Source organism: Protopterus annectens, chromosome 17.part0, assembly GCF_019279795.1.
Source record: "Protopterus annectens isolate FY-2018-M chromosome 17.part0, PAN1.0, whole genome shotgun sequence".
NCBI lineage: Eukaryota > Metazoa > Chordata > Ceratodontiformes > Protopteridae > Protopterus > Protopterus annectens.
The window spans coordinates 518,050,418-518,070,360 of record NC_056751.1 but is presented as its reverse complement, the minus strand read 5'-3'; positions in this window follow the sequence as shown (position 1 = coordinate 518,070,360).

The window sequence follows — 19,943 nt, the reverse complement described above, 5'->3', positions numbered from 1 at the left end:
TATGTCATATTCACAAGGCTTAAAAAGTTCAGCATTGGCCGGCTAAAATCTAGTCGTATTCAACTGGACATATAAGAGAATTTAAGTACCTTTTTATCTGCACTTTTTTCAAATAATACAGTATTTAAATTGATTTAATTGTGTTGCATGAATATTAACTGAATTGGAAGTGTTGACTCTGTTCTTCAGTTAGTGCTTGCTTGAATTTTATTGTCTGTTAGTAATTGCAGGTGTGAGGGTAGCCACATTCTTTGATTTCCAGTCAATGCCTATTTAATTGGTACAGTTTGAAATATTTTGTGCTTAAAAACCTCAGCATTGGCAGGTTAAGATCTAGGTGTATTCAACTGAACGTATGAGAGAATTTAAGTACCTTTATATATGCACTTTTTTCAGATAATACATTATTTAAATTGATTTAATTGTGTTGCATGAATATTAACTGAATTGGAAGCTTTGACTCTGTTCTTCAGTTAGTTTTCCCACCCACCCTACCTGTTCCTGTTTTGGTGTTAATCTTAGTGGCTTTGAAACTGCCCGCCTCTCTTGTAAATTTGTGCTTGGATACTCCTTCTGGGCCCATCTCATTTGCTCACTCAACTGAGTGCAGTGAGATCATATTCTGATTTCAGGCACTCCTACTGTGTGCAAAGAGAGCATCTGGGAAAGAGAACACAAAAAAAATTAAGCTTATTTCCTGCCTTTCCTGTTAAGTGGTCTAGACTGTTTGTAGGCTTCTGAACCCCCAAGCCCTTTTATGTTGGAGGGAAGCCTTTTAGCTTAGTTTTGTTTCTTATAACTAGCCAGTTTTCTAGTTTCAGCACTCAAATCTGTTTCTTTGAACTCAGCACTTGTTCAGAACTCATTGTAAGCACTACATAAGCTGCAAATTACTACAGCACTCAACTTTCCTCACTTGTCTAGAGGAAAGCAGTTTTTAGTACTTAATAAATAAGCACCTATCCATGCATGCCTAAGGGTCAGCTCCCAGTGATTTCTCCTGTCTACCTGATGAATCTGGCCATCTTGGGGCAATGCAGCAATTGCCTCATGTACACAGACAACCCTCTCCTCCTACCACCCAACACTACAACCTGTGAGAGACGCACTTATATAGCCAAACTGGAAGCAAAGCTCTCTTCACCCAAGACTGGACTAGACAGTTAAGAGGAGAAGGTAAACATGTGCACCGCACCACACTCATCACATAGTCCCTCAAAACCTATACCACCAAAACACACACATAGAAACACAAAACACACACTTACATTCACGGAGGCTCTCAATAAAAACCTGCCCAAGCATCAGGGACATCCAAAGCATAAACACACGCAAACTCCCCCCCCCAACACAACCCAAATGACACATAGTCCACAAACTCAGTGTGCCACTCAACCACAGCCCATAAGGCATAACAACATACCCAACACTCTAGTCATAGGTGACTCTATAGTCAGACACACTGATGTTCCACTCACTAGACTAAACAAGGAGAAAGTTCCTGTCAGCTGCCTGCCAGGTTCCAGGATCCGCCACATAACGCATGCACTCAGGTCACTCCACAATAAGTACAAATATGGCACTGTCATTGTCCATGTTGGTGTGAATGACCTGAGACGTACCTCCCTGGACTACATGAAAAGAGGCATGGAGGAGCTTTCCGATCTTGTATCCCAGGCAGGTATGACCCTAACCCTGAGTAGCATCCTGCCATCACCCAGAATGATATCACAGTACAAGGACAAAATGATTGACTTCAACAATTGGCTAAACTTCTGGTGTCATTCTAAGGGGATCCAATATTTGTCTGCCTGGGACGACATGATCGACAGACCACGATGCTTTGACAGAGATGGCCTGCACCTGTCGCCCTTAGGATTCCAGATACTAGCTAAGGCTCTTGCCACCCCTATAGTGCCTTTTTTAGGCAAAGTTCAAATGACAAAGTCACCACCGTAACCATAACAGGTACAAGCAAGCAAAATCTGAGGGTAATGCTACTCAATGCTAGAAGTCTAAACCTCAAAATGCACTCACTCGAGGCACTCTTAAAATGGAGAACATTGACATCTGTGCAGTGACAGAGACCTGGTTCAAAGCTCCAGGGAGCACCCCTGCATTACCAGGCTACAATTCATACTACACCTTTTGGCCACCTAACTCAGAACGAAGCACTAAAGATGGAGGTGTGTCCATATTTATTAAGGATATCCACACCTCCAGGCTAGTTGCACAGCATAATGCATCCGAGATTATCCAAGTGCAACTAACTCTGGGCAAGACCGCAATCCAAATTGTAGCTTGCTACAGACCCCCGACCATGCCCCAGGATTCCCACTCCTCATTTCTTGATACATTGTAAAGTATTAGGGTAGAACCCAACACCCTAATAATGGGCGATTTCAACTACCCCACCATTAACTGGGAAAACTACTCATGTACCAACTCTTTTGCTCAACGTTTTCTAGAATTCATAAATTCCAACGCCTTGGATCAACTTATTCGCACCCCCACCAGGGGTGGCAGTATCCTAGACCTGGTCATTACCAACATGGGAAACCGGTATTCCACACCAGAGGTCAATTCCTCGTTGGTCAGATCCGACCACAAGCTAATCATCCTAGACATCCACATCCCACCCCACCCCCCAATTAGGGAAACCATTGTAAAAAACTTCTCCAAAGCCAACTTCAGACTTCTTAAGACAGAAGTGGCAAACTTCACGACACCCATGCAGATGGACAATAGAGGTATGACTGCTGAATGCTACACAAATGCACTTTATAAGCCCTTTATAAGCTCCTTTGATAATCACATCACCACAGTGGTCAGGAAATCCTTCTACGTGGCTTATCTCATCACAAAAGGATTCTCATCCAGAAAAAAAGAGGTCATTGCTCCCCTCTACTCATCAATCATTAGACCCATTATAGAGTACAATGCCCCTTTTGGTATGCACCTCACAAGACATCTACAACAACTGGAAAGACCACAGAAATACCTCACAAAGAGGATTACTAGCCTCAAATAGATGCCCTATGCAGACCATCTCAAAAAACTACAGCTTTACTCCATCACATATCGCCTACTCAGGGGCGATCTCTGCCTAACATGCAAAGCTATGTCAAACCCAGAGCTGTTGGACATGCTCCACTTAAAGAGATCCCAATCCCTCTGAGCTACACGCTCTAGGGACCTAAACCTTGTCACCACAATAAACAGAACATGTTTGAGGAAAGGTCTTATCGTTGATTGACACTATACAATACTTGATCAGACACTCTTATAATGGATTGGACATACTTATAAACTAACTGTATATATTAAGATCTGTAGTTATTTAAGATGTTATATATAAATACTATGGACATCCTTCAAATGTATTTGAAAAATAAAAAAAAATTGAGAAAAAAAGACATCCTCATGCTATGAGATGTAGGCTTTCACAATGAAGTATTTACATAACAAATACATTTTCTATATCCATTTATTTTTTCCCTTCCCCCAAGATGAACATAGCCAATTATGGTCTACAGATCTGAATATTGATTATCTGCTTCTGTAATGATGGTCAACTTCTGTAAAGTCACCAGTTTAACAGACATATCTGAAAACACATACACACTTACATATTCTTCAGTATCTGATTTAACTGGCTCAGTCACTGAATAAGTGTACATGATAACTATTTCTGTCTGTTGTTTCCTGGAACATGGACTGCTTAACAACTGAATTTTCTAAGCCTCATCAACAACCATTGACTATTTGTAAGAAGTTTGTCAAAGTCATGCGTTTATAAGTGATACCTGCCTGTCAGTAGCTAAACACTGTCCAAACACAATAAGAATCATGAAAAGTGCTCATATGTCATACCTCTTTTTAGGCATTCCTTTTCTGTTTAGGAATATATCAACTGTGTCTCTGTTAATGTTCTAGAATGCAAAGCTATAGGCTTCACTTTGCCATTAACCAGCTGTTGAAATGCTTTTTCAACACTATAGCTGGCATTTGTACTCCCTGCAGCCAGTTTAGTGTCATCAAATTTGCAGGTAGAGGTATGCAAACTAATACAGACTTGACTTTTTTGAAAGGCATCAACTTGGATCTAAGCTACATTTTTGAGTAGTTCTGTTAGAAGATGAAGCACTATCTTTTTCCCTGGCAGGCATTTGTAATAGTTGCTCAGCTTTACCTGTACTTGGCAACTCAATCGCAGCTTTTTACTTTACTTGGATTCAGTCATTTCCCATTATAATCATTTATTCATGTATTTATTTATTTATTGCTTTATTTACCAGTAAAGTCTGACTGGGCAGAAGTCCAATTTTCAAAGGAGGCCAAGGGAGAAATGTTCCCTTTTATAGAAAGAGTAGAAGACAGTTATACAAGATTTACAAAATAAATGTACCTACATTCCTAGACAAATAATGATATGATAGTTTATCAAAAAAAAAATAATAAATGTACATACATAGAATTGCAAGGATATGAGAGTTAGTGAAAATATGACAGTTAAATAAAGAAAACAGTAAAATATTAGCTAATATCAAGCTTATAAGAGTCTAGTTATTTTCAAATGTAATCAGCTGAAAATTGATATTGAGTAGAAGACAGTGAAGAAATTATAGATTTAAAATGGTTACAAATCATGAAGGAGTATTGAAGAGGCCCAGGAAAAAGGGAGGTTGAGAAAGTAGTGGAATGGAATAGATGATAGTCAGATAGTTAGAAAATTTGAAAAAGTTGCTGTCAGTTACATAAAACAATGGTAACATTAAATGTGTGGAGATTATCCAAGAACATCACATGTACAGAGCTAGCAACTGAGAAGGCAGGACTTCAGTTGAGTTTTAAATGATTTTAGGGAGATTTCTTCTTGTATTGCTAGTAGGATAGAGTTCTGGGATTTAGTGAAATGGTGGGAGAGAAGAGATTTGCCAGCATAATTGTTAGGTTTGGATAAATGTAATAGGTATTTGGCTAATGAATACAGTGACCTGGAAGGGTTTTATATTTGTATGAGGGTGGAAATGGACCGACATTTGTTAAGTTTATACACAATGTTATGGATTTCTTTTTTCTTCCAATAACAATTTTTTATTATTTTCTGGAATACATATAGACCAGGTGCATTTGAGGTTTTGAACTGAACAATAATAAATATTCCTAAGAAATTCAAGAAAAAGAAGGCAGGCAAGAAAACACCAATAACAAAATAGATACAAAGCTCAAAATCCACTAAGTATATACAATATACACAATAGTGCTGCTCGAAGTCAGTAATGAAAAAGAGAAAAAAAAACTGAACATACATAAGCAGGAGTTAATAACAAAGTAAACTTCACAATGCATTTGTAATGAGAAGAATACTGAAAGAGGGAACAACAAAGGGAGGATCAATGAATAGTTCCTTGGGCCTAAAAGACAGCATTCCACCACTACCATAATTCTCAATACTATCAATGATCTAATCTTTAAAAATTTTTTTTTTTTTATTTATTTTTACATTTGTTAACCGGGCTAGTCTAACTGGATATATTTCCATTTTCAGTAGAGGCCCGGGGAGAAAAGCTCCGGTAATTATAGAAATTACAACATTAAAAATTAAAAATTTAAAATTTAAAGAATTAAAAGTAGAAATTGACAGAAAAGGTTTTAATAAAAATACAACAAGGACTTGTGCTTAGAGATAGAAAGTATGCTGTACAACCAGTATTAATAAGATAGAAAAAGAAATTAGTTAATTAAGAGTAATTAATCTACTAGAGAGAGTTTATTGGCATATAAATTTGGGGGTATCAGTTAGTCTAACTTACTAGGAATTAGTATGTAACAAATGCATTAGGAGTGTTAGTAATTTAAGTGAGAAAAGTAGGAATTCGAAATTTAGGGAGCTATACTTAGTAACGGGAAATGGTTAGTCAGGCTTACTACAGGGGCATAACCAGTGTGTTTGGAGGTGTTTTTTGAGGTTATGTTTAAAGAGAGGCAAGGAAGAATAATGTTAGTTCATTGGGCAGTAGGTTCCAGTGCTTTCCCACTGTGTTACAAAAAAGAGAGTCTCCAGCCAGGTTATTAGACTTGCCTATGCAAGCAAGCAGTTTCTCAGAGGAGCGCAAGGAATTCAGATTTTTTTTAAGGCTGGATGAGATTGGAAAGAATAGGAGTACTGTTGGGTTGGTAGAAAATCTTGTGGGCAATGGTGAGTTGGGGTAGTATCAGTTGGTTTTGATGTTCAGGCCAGCCTAGTTGCCTTAGATTCAGACAGTGGTGAGTTCTAAAGGTATTGCCAGTGGCGAATCTGGCAATGGAATTATAGGAATTTGCTTTCTTGGTAATATTATTTTTCTTTAGGTTAGTATATATGGGTGAAGCGTACAGAAGTGTAGAGATTAAGTGTGATTGAGCAATTGTGGTTCTGGCTATAGGAGTTAGGAAAGGTTTGATCTTATATAAGGAGCCTATTTTTCTGTTGACAGTTTTAATAGTATTATTTATGTGCCAATCAAAAGTCAGGTTATTGTCAATAGTTATTCCTAGCAGTTTAGTGGTTGTGTCAGGGAGTATAATAGTACCATTATTGGAAATAACAGAGAAGTTTATGTGTGCGGATTTGTTTGTGGGTTTAAAGAGAAGGAGCTTAGTTTTTTTAGCATTGAGAAGGAGGCATCTATTTGTAAACCATGTTTCTACTGTGTTAAATACTTTCTGGGTTAGAGAATGTAGTTCTGAGGGGCAGTTTGCTGTGCATACTAGTGTAGAATCATCTGCGTATTGTATGCAGGTGGCTTGGGGGATAGCTGTGTGGAGTTCATTGATAAATAGTGAAAAGAGAAGTGGTCCTAGAATAGAGCCTTGAGGGACTCCGAGGGAAACTGGCTGAAGGGATGATATGTTGTTTTGCCAGAGGACTGCTTGTTGCCTATTGCTCAGATAAGACCTAAACCATTTAATAGTCTGACAGTCAAAGGAGAGGGACTTTAGAATGTTGATGAGAAGGGCATGGTTGACCATGTCAAAAGCTTTTGAGAGGTCGATAAAGAGAGCAGATGAGAGGTTATTGTTGTTGTGGTTTCTATTAATGGTATCTATCAAAGATAGCAGGGCAGTTGTGGTACTGTGTGATGGCCTAAAGCCATGTTGACAGTTAGCTAGAATGTTGTGTTGAGATAAATGATGTAGTAGTTGTTGGTGCATGCATTTTTCCATTATTTTGGCTAAAGGAGATAATAGAGCTATAGGCCTGTAATTAGAGTAATCATTTGAATTGCCACCTTTATGTAGGGGAATAATATGGGAGATTTTCCAAATGTCTGGAATGATTCCTTCTGTAAAGGTTCTGTTGATGAGGATGGATACAGGGTATGCAATTACCTTAGCTGCTTTTTGCAAGTATTCTGATGGTATTTGGTCAGCAGAAGGTGTGCAGGGCTTAAGTTTCTGGATGAGTTTACATATGAGAGTAGTAGAGATAGATTGCAGTTTAAATGTTGGTAGTGGAGGTAATGTTGTGGCGTGAAGGCTTGAGTTGTCTGGGATTAGCTGACTGGCTAGTGTTTGTATGGTCTCTGTGAAGAAAGTATTAAATGTATTGGCTGTTTGTAGGGGGGTATTAGGATCAGCCTCAAGAGGGGTAGGTGTATGAGAGTGTCCAGGGGACAGGAGTTTGTTTATGCTAGACCAAAATTTTTGGGGATTGTTTTGATGGTTTTGTTGTAGTTTACAGTAATAGTTCTTTTTTATCTGTAAGTATTGCCTTTTTTGTATTATTTCTTAGTTGCCTAAAATTTTGTTGATCAGAGATAGTTTTGTTAGCCCTCCATTTAGCCCAAGATTTGTTCCTTAGTAGAATTTTTTGCCTGGTTTCTTTGGAAAGCCAGGGGGCTGGTTTGGATTTCATTCGGATCGACCGTTTAGGTGCATGTTTATCAAGAATGGATAAAAAAGTAGAGTTTAGATATTTTATAGCCTCTTCAAGTGGTAGAGTTTTTAAAGGGTACCAGTTACAGGCACTAAGTTCATTTTGGAATGATTCTGGGCTAAAGTGTTTATTGAACCGTGCAATCCTAAAAGTGGGGGGTTTAGGCAGGTTATGTTTTTGTCTTATGATGTAGATCAACATATGATCACTTAAATCATCTGGGAAAGTGCCTACCTTATAAGCTTGCTCCTGTCTATTTATTAGTATCCAGTCTAAGGTAGTCTCTTTTTTGTTTGGTTTATTAATTCTGGTCATGGAGGTGATAGTTTGATTAAAGCCATGCAGGTTAATGTGAGAAGTGGGGTTATCTGTATTGACTTTTTTCCAGTCAGTATTAAAATCACCTGGTATTACTGTTTCTTGGGGGTAAGTTGAGGATGCCCAGTTTAATGTAGCTTCAATTGTGCTGATATTATTACTGGGGGGTAGGTAGATACACATGAGGTATAATGCTTTGTTAGGGTTGATTTGAAGTTTGGTGACTAGGTCTTCGGCATTACTATCCTGAGGAGGGTTATATGGGAGTGTGGAGATGTGAAATCCATCTTTAAATATAACTGCTAAGCCCCCTCCCTTACGTTTTATTCGGTCTTCTCTAATGATATTGTAGCCTTGGGGGATAATTTCGTTGTATTTGGTTCCTGGTTTCCACCAAGTTTCTGTCAGGCAAAGGATATCAAAGGAGTGAATATCTAGAAGAGTCTACTTCCAGAAATTCTGGAAAATGATTGATTGAAGAGGGTTTTCCAGAATTTCTGGAAGTAGACTCGTTAATTAAGGTTTCTAATTATACTTTTTTGAGAAGTTATATATTTAATTGCCATGGTTCTGAAACCATCTCAAGAAAGGTTAGTGTGATCAAGCCAATTTTTAATTATATAAAGTTTAATTAATAAACAAAGCGTGATTAGAATGTGCAGCTTCAGATTTGAGAGTTTAAGGAGAGGGATTCGAAGTACCATCATTTCCCAAGATAGAGTTGATTTGTGGTATCTCATTTTGTCTAAATGTACTTTGAGGGAGCACGAAGTGCTATGTGAGTTTTGCAGAGCCAGAGAATGTGAAGAATGTCAGCCTGGGGTTAGGAGAAGACAATGTTATGGATTTCTGATAGTTATGAGTAGGTTAGATAAAGTGGGAATTCCAGCCAATGTAGTTCCATTAAGGGAGCACAGTGGTGGGTTCTGTTTAGAAAGCTGGAAGCAAATCATATATTTTGTAGCACCATTGCTCATGTTTATTTAGCAAGGACACTTGGATATTGTTAATGATGGGAGCAGAATACATTAACGTAGACAACAGGAGAGAATGGGGCAATGTGCTTTCTAATAGTGGCTGAGAGGTCAGGTGTGACTCTACAGACATAATGTAGTGTTGGTGTATTTGTTTTCACTATATTTTGGATGTGCATGTCAAATTCTAGATTCTCATCTATACAAATGCCTAACAGTTTAGTATGTGTGACAAGTTCAGTTTTTGTTTTGTTAGATGAAGTAACTGAGAAGGAGGTTTTGTTGATTGTAAGCTTTTTGGGAGTAAACAGGATTAATATGATACCTTTCAACCTAGAAACATCAAAAATCTGGAAAAGGCCCATGAAAAATAGGTACAAATCTGTACGCAGATTAACATAAAGTTTGCATTCATAATTACATAACCCCGCCCACTCAAATGAATTGTGGAATACCAACTTTCAAAAGCAAACTAAAGGACAACCAAAATATGGCACCAGAGTCCCCCTGCAGCCATTCCAATGTCCTATTACTTGGCTATTTCACCTCATTTACCATACACACTAATGTGTGCATATAGCTTTACTTCTACAATGATTATTTGGATTTGAATTTTACATTTTATAGCACAATGCAGAAACACTAATAGACATCTGCTAAACAAAGCAATACTGTCTCACAATGAAAATAGACTTGGCATTAAAAATTCTCTGCCCTTGAAACTCATATTCATTGAAACAACATTGAAGCCCACACCACATCCAAAGAAAATGCATCTGGCCAGTGGTGGATAAAGATTACCTTTGGGCAGTTTTCAAATCATAGGCCCCTGGCACACAAAACAAGAAACATACATGTGTTCTGTGATACACCTTCCTGACTTTATTAAATTTTATTCCTTGTATAATACACCACACTTGTTAGATTTAAGTTAGAGTGCATTTTATAATTTATTGTTTGAACATTTTTCCAGTAGGCATTAGGCAATGAAACAAAATGCATGAACCAGTAATGACAAAACTCCCCAATTTAGAACATTTCCATCATAAAACTCTACTTTCACACATACAATATATATATATATATATATATATATATATATATATATATATATATATATATATATATACATATACAGATAGATGGATAGAATGACTGTAGTGTAAGCCATAGGCATCTTGCACAGCTTCTTGCACTTATTTTCATTTTCAGGTTTTTTTTTTGAGGGGGGAGCAAAAGAAAAAAAACAGGGACACATTTTAAACATTGTTTGTATAATTTTGGAAAGTTGCTAGAATAAAATTTTGTGTTACCACCATGCATTTCACTGCCAAGCCTTGGACCCAGGACCCTGTGCACTACACTGAGAACAACATACCACTATGCTAAATCAGCAGCCTCCTACAAGACATAAAGACTGAAATTTAAATGGTATAATTTAGTGAAATCAGTTCTCACTTCTCACCACCATAGCTCTCAACCTCTTAGCACAAACAACCTGGACAAAGCCAATAATGGGGGAATACAGCCCCAACACAGGGACAAATTTCAAATACTGATCTTATAAACTTAGAAAATTGCTAGAATAAAAGGTTTGTGTTACCATTTATTTTCTGAAGAATATGAAGACTGAAATTCAAATGCCTGTCATTTTGATCTTTGGAAGATGGTAAAACAGAATAAAAATATTCTTGTCTTATTTATTGTTAACAACTTTATTGAGGTATTCAGATTAGCTACATTGAATATATCTGACTGGCCCACGTAGAGGAAGACTAGAGTAGGCAAGAAAGATATCTGCATTTGTTTTATTTCTTGCATTAATTATTATACTTTTATGCACATGATATGAAACTTTTTTCTTTGCATTTTTGCTTAGATCAAACCGGGAGTTGTAGCAAACACTGCTGATTTTACACTATCGCAGTCCATGCCAGAATCTAATAGAAAATGAACAATTAAGCAATTTTCAAAAAACCCAATACAGAAGTCTGTCCTTAAAGGACAGCAGCAGAAATAATACAGTAATGCAAGGCTAATACAGAAAGAAACACAGAATGGATGGCAGACAGTAAATAATTGTTGTGCATGTGGAAAAAAACAAAAATACGAAAATGAGAGCCAAACAGAAAGGCTGCTTTGTATAGACAACATGGGGCACAAAACAAGACTGAAGCTCAGTAAATTGTATAAAAAAAACTGACCAACTATCATCACAAAGCAGATAAAAGTATTCATGATTGCCGTGTATTTATATCCCTCAGTTTTTAGTCAGGTACAATAATCCTTAGTTAATCCATGTTCAACATGCAATCTCTCAAACTGAAGGTTCTTAGAAAAGTTTCCAGTCAGTTATTGAAGGGCGGCAGCTGTGAGTCATAATCAGGAAGCAAAGGTGGGCTGGGGCTGTCTGTGTGTGCGCATGAAGAAGAAAGAGGCTACTGTATTTGTTGTTGGTGACTGATCTTACTAAACCTGCTGTAGTGCAAACTCCACGTACCGTTTTACCTTCTGTATACTGTGCAGTGCATTTAATATGGCACATTCTAGTAAAATGCCAAAACTGTTTTAAACAATGACCCCAGTGACAACCAAAATGAAAATAAAATAATAAAATCACTGCGTTGCAGGCAAAACTCTCCACAACCTTCCAAAGGTATCAGATGTTTTATTAGGACATAACAATGTTTAAAAAGTATTCATTGAGTGCTTTCATCCCCTCAGAATGGGGACTTCATCAGAATACATGCCTTCTATTAAATAAAGCCAACATTTATAGACCAATGTGTTGATGACATCACAGACACACAAGTGCATTTAAAGACACACTCACTTTGTTTAAAAAGTACAACTTAAAAACACTTATAAACATCTGTATCATATTTAATACATTTAAAATAAACTTTCCTAATTTCATAAAAATTTTTAACATAGCCTTTTGTCCCTAGCTCTCTTAATTAACAGGAGTTTTATAGAAATATATGAAGCACTCGATGAATACTTTTTAAACATTTTATGTCTTAATAAAATGCTTGATACCTTTGGAAGGTTGTGGAGAGTTTTGCCTGCAACACAGTGATTTTATTATTTTACATTCTAGTAAAATGTTAATTTGAATCCCTTCCTGTGAAGAAAAGTTAATGAGATTTTTAACAACAGATGCAGGTTTTGTGTATTAATTGTGAAATTCATCAGAGGCAAGCTAAACCAGATTTTGTATGTTTGATTTTGTTTTAATACATCAGAAAGTTCAGCAATATTAAAATACAGCAATGTTTAGCAATGAGAAGATAGCTGTACACAATGCTGCCCTTTTCACTCACACATATTCTTGTGAAAGTCTACTAGTTGTCAACTCATTCCCTCTCCATCTCTTTGTAACACAGGACTCTCTCACACACACACATGCACACACACACCCCTGTTGATGAGAAGAAACAGTAGATACTTAGATAGTACCTTAGAAGCATACTCTGTCCATCTCTGTAGCTCATATATCATTAAGCAGCATTCGTTCATTAGCCCAGAAAGAACTTCTAATACATTTCCTCAACATTTGTTTGTTGAACTCCTAAATACATTTCTGAAAGTTCCTTCAGTGCAGCAGATGCACACGGGAAAGAAATAAGATCACCAGCTTCACAGATGCTGGGAAAGCCCTTGAGATCAATTCCGACAAGTTGACGGTGCTGATGTCATCGTGCATGTGATGACATCAGTTCTGAAAATGTGAAAAATTTTAAAACCTGGAAAAAAATTGGAAATGAAGGAGAGCCACTCGGGAATCATGGCACCCCATTATTTGGACCGAAAAACTCGGTAAAAATGGAGTAATTTGGTATAGTTGGGAGGTCTGATTAATATGGATTTACTAACAAACACAAATGGCCCAACCAGCATTCTAGCCAATCATTTATTGAAATAAACACAATAAAAAACTGAGCACTATCATCTAAAATCAACTTCGCATAGACTTCATCAGAATAGTTTTTGACAACCATCGATGATACATTTAAGTATAAAATAACAGCCAATCAAACTAAGTGGATACCACAAAGCAGGCAATGTCACAAATAGCAATTTTGGGAGCTGTAGTATGTTCATTCATAAAACACAGAAAATCCACACAACCATAATGAAGTTAAAATACAAAAATATGTAGAAATGCAGTATGTAAATGCAAAATAAACAATATATATATGGTTTACTATTGAATATGCAAATGCACTTTGTTCGAACGGCCACCTCATCGACGTGTTTGTGCGAACCGAAACTGTGAAAACTGTTCGCTAGCGAAACCCATTCGACGTTCGACATTACCGGCCGCACAACACCTCCACACCCATGCTACCATGGGTCAGAAAGGGGCGAGGTTTTGCTGTTCGCACATTTGGGATTCGGTGTGGTGACGATTGCATTTTCGCCTTCGTGCAAGTCGAGTCGCCCATGTCAGGATCGACATTTCAATAGTAAACCTATATATATATATATATATATATATATATATATATATATATATGCATATATTTAAAATACTAAAATCACAATGTGCTAAAAAAAGTGTATAGAAATACATATGATGGATAAAAAGGTGCAAACCTAGCAGAATTACAATGTTTTAATATCTTTAACAGGTAGAGTAATGAGAGTCAATGCATATATAAATAGTTGAATAAATAAATAATTCTGGTAGTCAATGAATTAAAAAAGTATATAAAAACATGTTTATAAAATCATGTTTGTAAAATGTGTATGTAAAGATGTAAAAAAGCTAAGTGAAATAAATTGTAAGCAAATAGTGTTGCCATATTATGCCACTGCAGCTCTTTTTTTTAAATACAAGCAGGGGAAATGCTGCCATTAATACCCGGTGATGATGATGCATTGAGACTTAGCTCCCAGTATAGTTCTTTACACTCAATTAAATTGTCCACATCACAAATATAACTTGCAGCTATTGCCCTGTCAATAATAAAAAATGTAAACTTTTTAAATTTAGGGCAATCAGTTGTGTGCCTATACAGTGCATTTGTTTTCTTACATTTAATATCATAAACTTGCTCCCTAATTCTTTCTTTCAGCTTTCTATTTGTTTTCCCAGTGTAGAAAGCACCGCATGAGCTGCATGTGGCAAGATATACTATAAGGGAGCTGTTGCAGTCACACCTGCTAGGATAAGGAATGGTCCTGGCAAAGTTTTCTAATGATTCATATGGGCCCTGATTAATGAACCTGCAGAATTTACAGGCTCCACATTTATGCATAGAGTCATGGGTCCTCTTTAAATTTTTTTCCCCCACCTGGCATTTCCAAAAGAATGTTCATACCCTTGGAAAAAACAATCACAGGACTGACCCTAATGTACATTTTGATTTCACTGGGAAAAAAACAAGTCCCAGAAAAATCTAATAATATTTGTGTAACAAAAGATACCCATACTGTATGAAAAGGTGAACATGCGTGTAGTTATGGGATCACTACTATATCCCAAATGTTCAAAGTACCGACGCCCAAAATTGCGAGGCGGAAGTACCGAAAGAGCAGATTACCGAAATTACTGCATACCGAACTATAAACTCACGAAAGACCAAAATACCGAATGAAACACCTCTGACATCAGCCATAGTGTAAGACAACCTGTGAAACATTTAAACTGAAAAGACCCTTAACCATAAAATAGCACACGCAAAGCTATATAACACCTCTTCACACGTATAAATATGAAGAAATCTCTTCCACAACTCCTTGCACAACGTGGCAACACACCAAATATTGAATAAACATGAAAAATATTAGTCAGCCCATATCAACCGGTACACCGGTATACTGGTATACTGTATAATTGTCTGCAAAGCGCACCTTTACAGAAATACGTTCTATCCATTAACCATATACTTGCTACACTTAAATCACGTAAATTAGTAACAGTGCTAAACACAACAGTGTTGCGAGACGTTTTATCTACCAAGCGCTTCTCAACAAAACTACCGCTCTGAAAGGGAAACATGGTGAGATCTAAATCTTCTAATGTCAAACTAGGCATGTACAGATTGTTCCCAACTTTATTTCTTACTCATCTAATTTGTTTTAAAAGCACTTTTTTGTTCGGTACACTTGCCACACATTCTAAAGATGTTGATGCCATAACATCTTCCAGTAACATGAAAGGTGCATCTCTAGATATACTTGCTTTCTGCTTTAGTGTACCGCAGAGTTTATATTTCTCTACTTCAAACGGATCTCCAAAGTGATTGTGCGGCGTACTCTTTAACAACTGCTCACCCTCTGATAAAGACAACGTTACTGTTCTACCTTTACACCTTTCGGCACGTTTCAGCTTACAGCACCAGTAACGCCGGGGATACGTTTTCTTCTCTAGGTGATATACATATCCTTCAATAACCAATACATCCTTCATTTGCTGAGACTGAACTCGAGTGTAGAGTTTGCCAATATCTCCGGGTGCACTATAGCTGTTGTCAAACATTGTATTCTCATTCATTGCCGTACACCATATGCAAGGTATACTATACCTTTTATACACTACTTTAAAACACACTGCTAGGTTCTTCATTTCGAGATTTACTACTTTAGGTAATTTGCACATTCGGTACTTCCGTCTCGCGATTTTGGGCGTCGGTACTTTGAACACTCGGGATATAGTAGTGATCCCGTAGTTATACCAGATTCATCAGTAATCCTAGTACCCTCTGTGGCATCCACAATGCCAACAAGAGGAGCAGACCTGATTCTCAAAATAGGTAAAAACTGATCTATGCGATGTTTTACTACTTCATTCATGATTTTATTTACGAGCTTTAAAGGATAACCCCTTTTAACAAACATTTCAATCAAAATTCTAATTTTGTTATTGGAAAACTATCATCAGATGTTATTCTAGACAGCCTAAACATCTGACCCTTGACCTTTGACCTTTTCTGGTGAAAAAGGGTGACAGCTCTCAAAATGTTAAGTAAGCATTTAAAAATGTCTCCTTACTGAAAATACTACAGGAGTAGCACTCGCAATCAGGTTTCTTTTCAAGTAGGATGTCTAGTTAATTGATCAACACAATAAGACTAGGTAAATTTAAAAAAGCTAGTAGAGTTTTGCTATAGTGAATGGGTCTGCTGCCATTGTTCTAGTGTGCCTTTCCAAAGAATAAGCACATCATCCAGGAACCTAAAATATCCATAGGCCATTGCATGAAACTGGGGGGGTGAACACAGCCGCTTTCTCCCACATGGCCAATACCACATTTGCATATAACGGGGTGCAGGCTGTGTCCATGGCAACACCTAAAATCTGCTTGTGGTACTCTCCTTCATAGTATATAAAATTCTTGTTTAATACCAATAAAAGGAGAGTAGTGATCACCCATATATCATGAGCAGACAATTGTGAGTAATGGGACAAAAAGTAAAAAAAAACAATCCATTTCAACACCATGGGGAATGACTGAAAAAAGCATCACAGCATCTACAGTAATAAAAATAATGTCATTATTGTACTTTAATGTGTCTAGTATTTGCAATAAATGCCAATAGTCCTTCAAAATGTAAGATTCAAGTTCTAGAATGGATTTACATTTAAAATCCACAAATTTGGCCAGCGTCTCTGTCTTTGACCTTCTTGCAGACACTATAGGCCTCAATAGGGGATCGGCCATACATTTGTAGATTTTTGGAATAGCAAATATTGATGCTATTTTTGGCTAACTAACATTAAGGTATTCCCATTCCTCATGGTTACTGTCCCCCTGCCTAACCATGTCCAATAAAGTAAAATCCAACTTGGCATATGCAATGGAAATTTCATTAAGTGACACTCTAGCATATGTATCATCATTAAATAATAACAAGAACATTTTAGAATAATAATCCAAACTATTCATAACAACAACCCTGCAATCCTTATCTGATTTCATAATATGCAAACTTCTATCAGACATAAAGGTTTTTAAACACTTTCTTGCTTGGTATGATAAATTATCATGTAAGGATTTGCTTTGACAAAAAGTCTTCCTAAATTCTTGTTCACAAACGTTAAAACAGAAACCCTGAATTGGGGGAGGTATAAAAGTACTTTTCCTTTTGGGTGGACCAAATCTAACAGATTGATTTCCTTTGTCTGCAATAAAACAAATTGAGATTAAGACAGCTAACATATAATTTCAGCTGGAGCCATGTATAAACAATGTCAGATTTAAAATTAGGAATAAAGTTAAATCGTTTCTTAAACATGGAAAAGCATCTTGCAGAAATAGTAGTGTCCTTTAATTTACAGAACCGGCCCTTCATCAACTAGTGCCCTAGGCAAAAGGTCTCCATAGTGCCCTCCAAAACCACCCTATGCCCCCATCCTGGTCTATCTACACCATCCAGATTACTGGAAAAGTCCCCCAGCTAGAGCTGCACCCTAGGCAGCTGCCTAGTTGGCCTATGCCTAAGACCAGCTATGTCTATAAATTGCAAAAAAAATAAACGGTCCAAGCAACAGGAAATGTCTGAGTAAAATAATTTAATATAAAAAGGTTAACACACAAGTGCTTTCACCCTGACACAATGCAGAGCTTTTTCAAGTGAAATAAACAAACACTATAAACCTCCATTTAAATACCCTAATTAATAAAAAAGGTGCCAAGGGGTCTTAAAGAAGTACATACCCCCCACATGTAAAATGTTGCCAAACAAACAAAACAAACATTTGATTATAACTTCTCAGCCTTCTTAATCAAATGAGGCTTAATGAAGATGTGGTGAGAAAACTGAGAAGTTATAATCAAATGTTTGTTGTGTTCATTTTTTAAGCACCCTTTAATATACACATTTTGTAGCCCTTACTGCTTGAAAATTGTTGAAAATTGTCTATTGATTTATTGCTTCCATATTTGAACATTTTTGGAGAATGCTAATACTTACTGTACTAAATACATTTAATGTGGAAATTTTATAAATTGTGGGCAATGTTGCAGTGTAAAAGGTGGATTATATTGTTTTAGCAACATTTTAAATGTGGGAGGTATGCACTTCTTTAAGACCATTTGGAGCCTTTTTTATTAATTAGAGTATTTAAATGGAGGTTTATGGTGTTTGTTTATTTCACTTGAAAAAGCCCTGCATTGTGTCAGGGTGAAAGCACTTGTGTGTTAACCTTTTTATATTAAATTATTTTACTCAGCCATTTCCTGTTGCTTGGACCATTTTTTTTGCAAGTTTTAGGTTTTAAGGTCTTATGCTTTTTCATTTTATTGTGTCTATAAATTGTAAATGAAGAAAGAGCCACTATTGAACCCATTCACTTCTGAATTACAGCCACATTTACAGTTCAATTTCTTCTGAATCTGCCCCCCCCGAAAGTTCTGAAAACTGTTCAACTGTTGTGGTCTTGAATCAGATCATGAGTCATTGTTTATATTTCTCTGTTGGATGGCTAGTCTCTCTGACCTCCTGAGCTGGGTTCCTCTAAATAACCCCTCTTCATCAACCACTGTAGGCTCCTCTGCTACTGTAATGCAATATTACCCCCTGAAAGAATATTTGTTTTTGTTCATAAAATTGTCTACCTTACAAAACATTCCATAAACTTCCTGCTTAAGATTAGTAAATTCTAGGTCCATTTTAATAGCTTCATTTAAAGCCTTAAGTTCGCTGTCAAGTAAAACAATCTTAAAATCATTTTCTCTATTAATAAGTCTAAGTGCAGCCATACCTGTGTGGTTGAATAATTTAACCAGTTCATGGTAGAAGGGAATGTTAGGCTGTACTCCATTAGGTCATTTTGAAATACAGAGCCCCTTTGGAATGTAATTACTCCACAAACATTTACTGAGATAGGAATTTTCCAGCTGAAAGTTCCTGATTTTAAACAATTTTTTCTCAAATTCCAAAAGTTGTGTCATAATAGTACAATCTGTATTGTCAGTTTCAAAAGAAAGAGAAGGTGCTTGCAACAATACATCAAACTCAACTTCTTGGATGTGAGTATTACCTTGTACTTTTCCGTTACGGGCTACAGAAGGATCAATAAATGTGTTGTTGCTGGCCACAACATGGGAGTAAGTCATGTGGAGCTGAGAAAAAAGTTCCTGGCTGTTGTTGCCCACACCATCATTAGCAGCTATAGAACCACTGTGCCCATCTTGTAGGGGAGGGGTGACAAATTTAGAGAACTGCAGGATGAGTAAAGTTAAACCTCCCAGTAAAGTCATCCTTGAACTAAAGAAAGGAAGGTGCAGCTGGTAGGCCCAAAAAACATAACCAAACCAAACCAACAAAAGGCACCAAAACTAGTAAGCAAAACAAACAAACATAAAAGCAAAGGTCTCAAACGACACTGCAGCCAACTTTTTATTGAAATAAATACAAAAAAAAAAAAAATGAGCATTGTCATCTAAAATCAACTTCACATAGACTTCATCAGAGTAATTTTTGTCTACCATTGATGATGCCTTTAAGTATAAAATAACAGTCAGTCAGATCGAATGGATACCACAAAGCAGGTGATGTCACAAATAGGAATTATTGACTGGAGTTGTAGCACGTTGCATTCATAAAGCACAGAAACATAAAATTCACACAAACTTGATGAAGTTAAAATACAAAAATATGTAGAAATGCAGTATATAAATGCAAAGTAAACAATATATGCAATAATAAAATCACAATGTGCTGAAAAATATGTATAAAAATATATGATGGATAAAATGATACAAACTCAGCTGAATTACA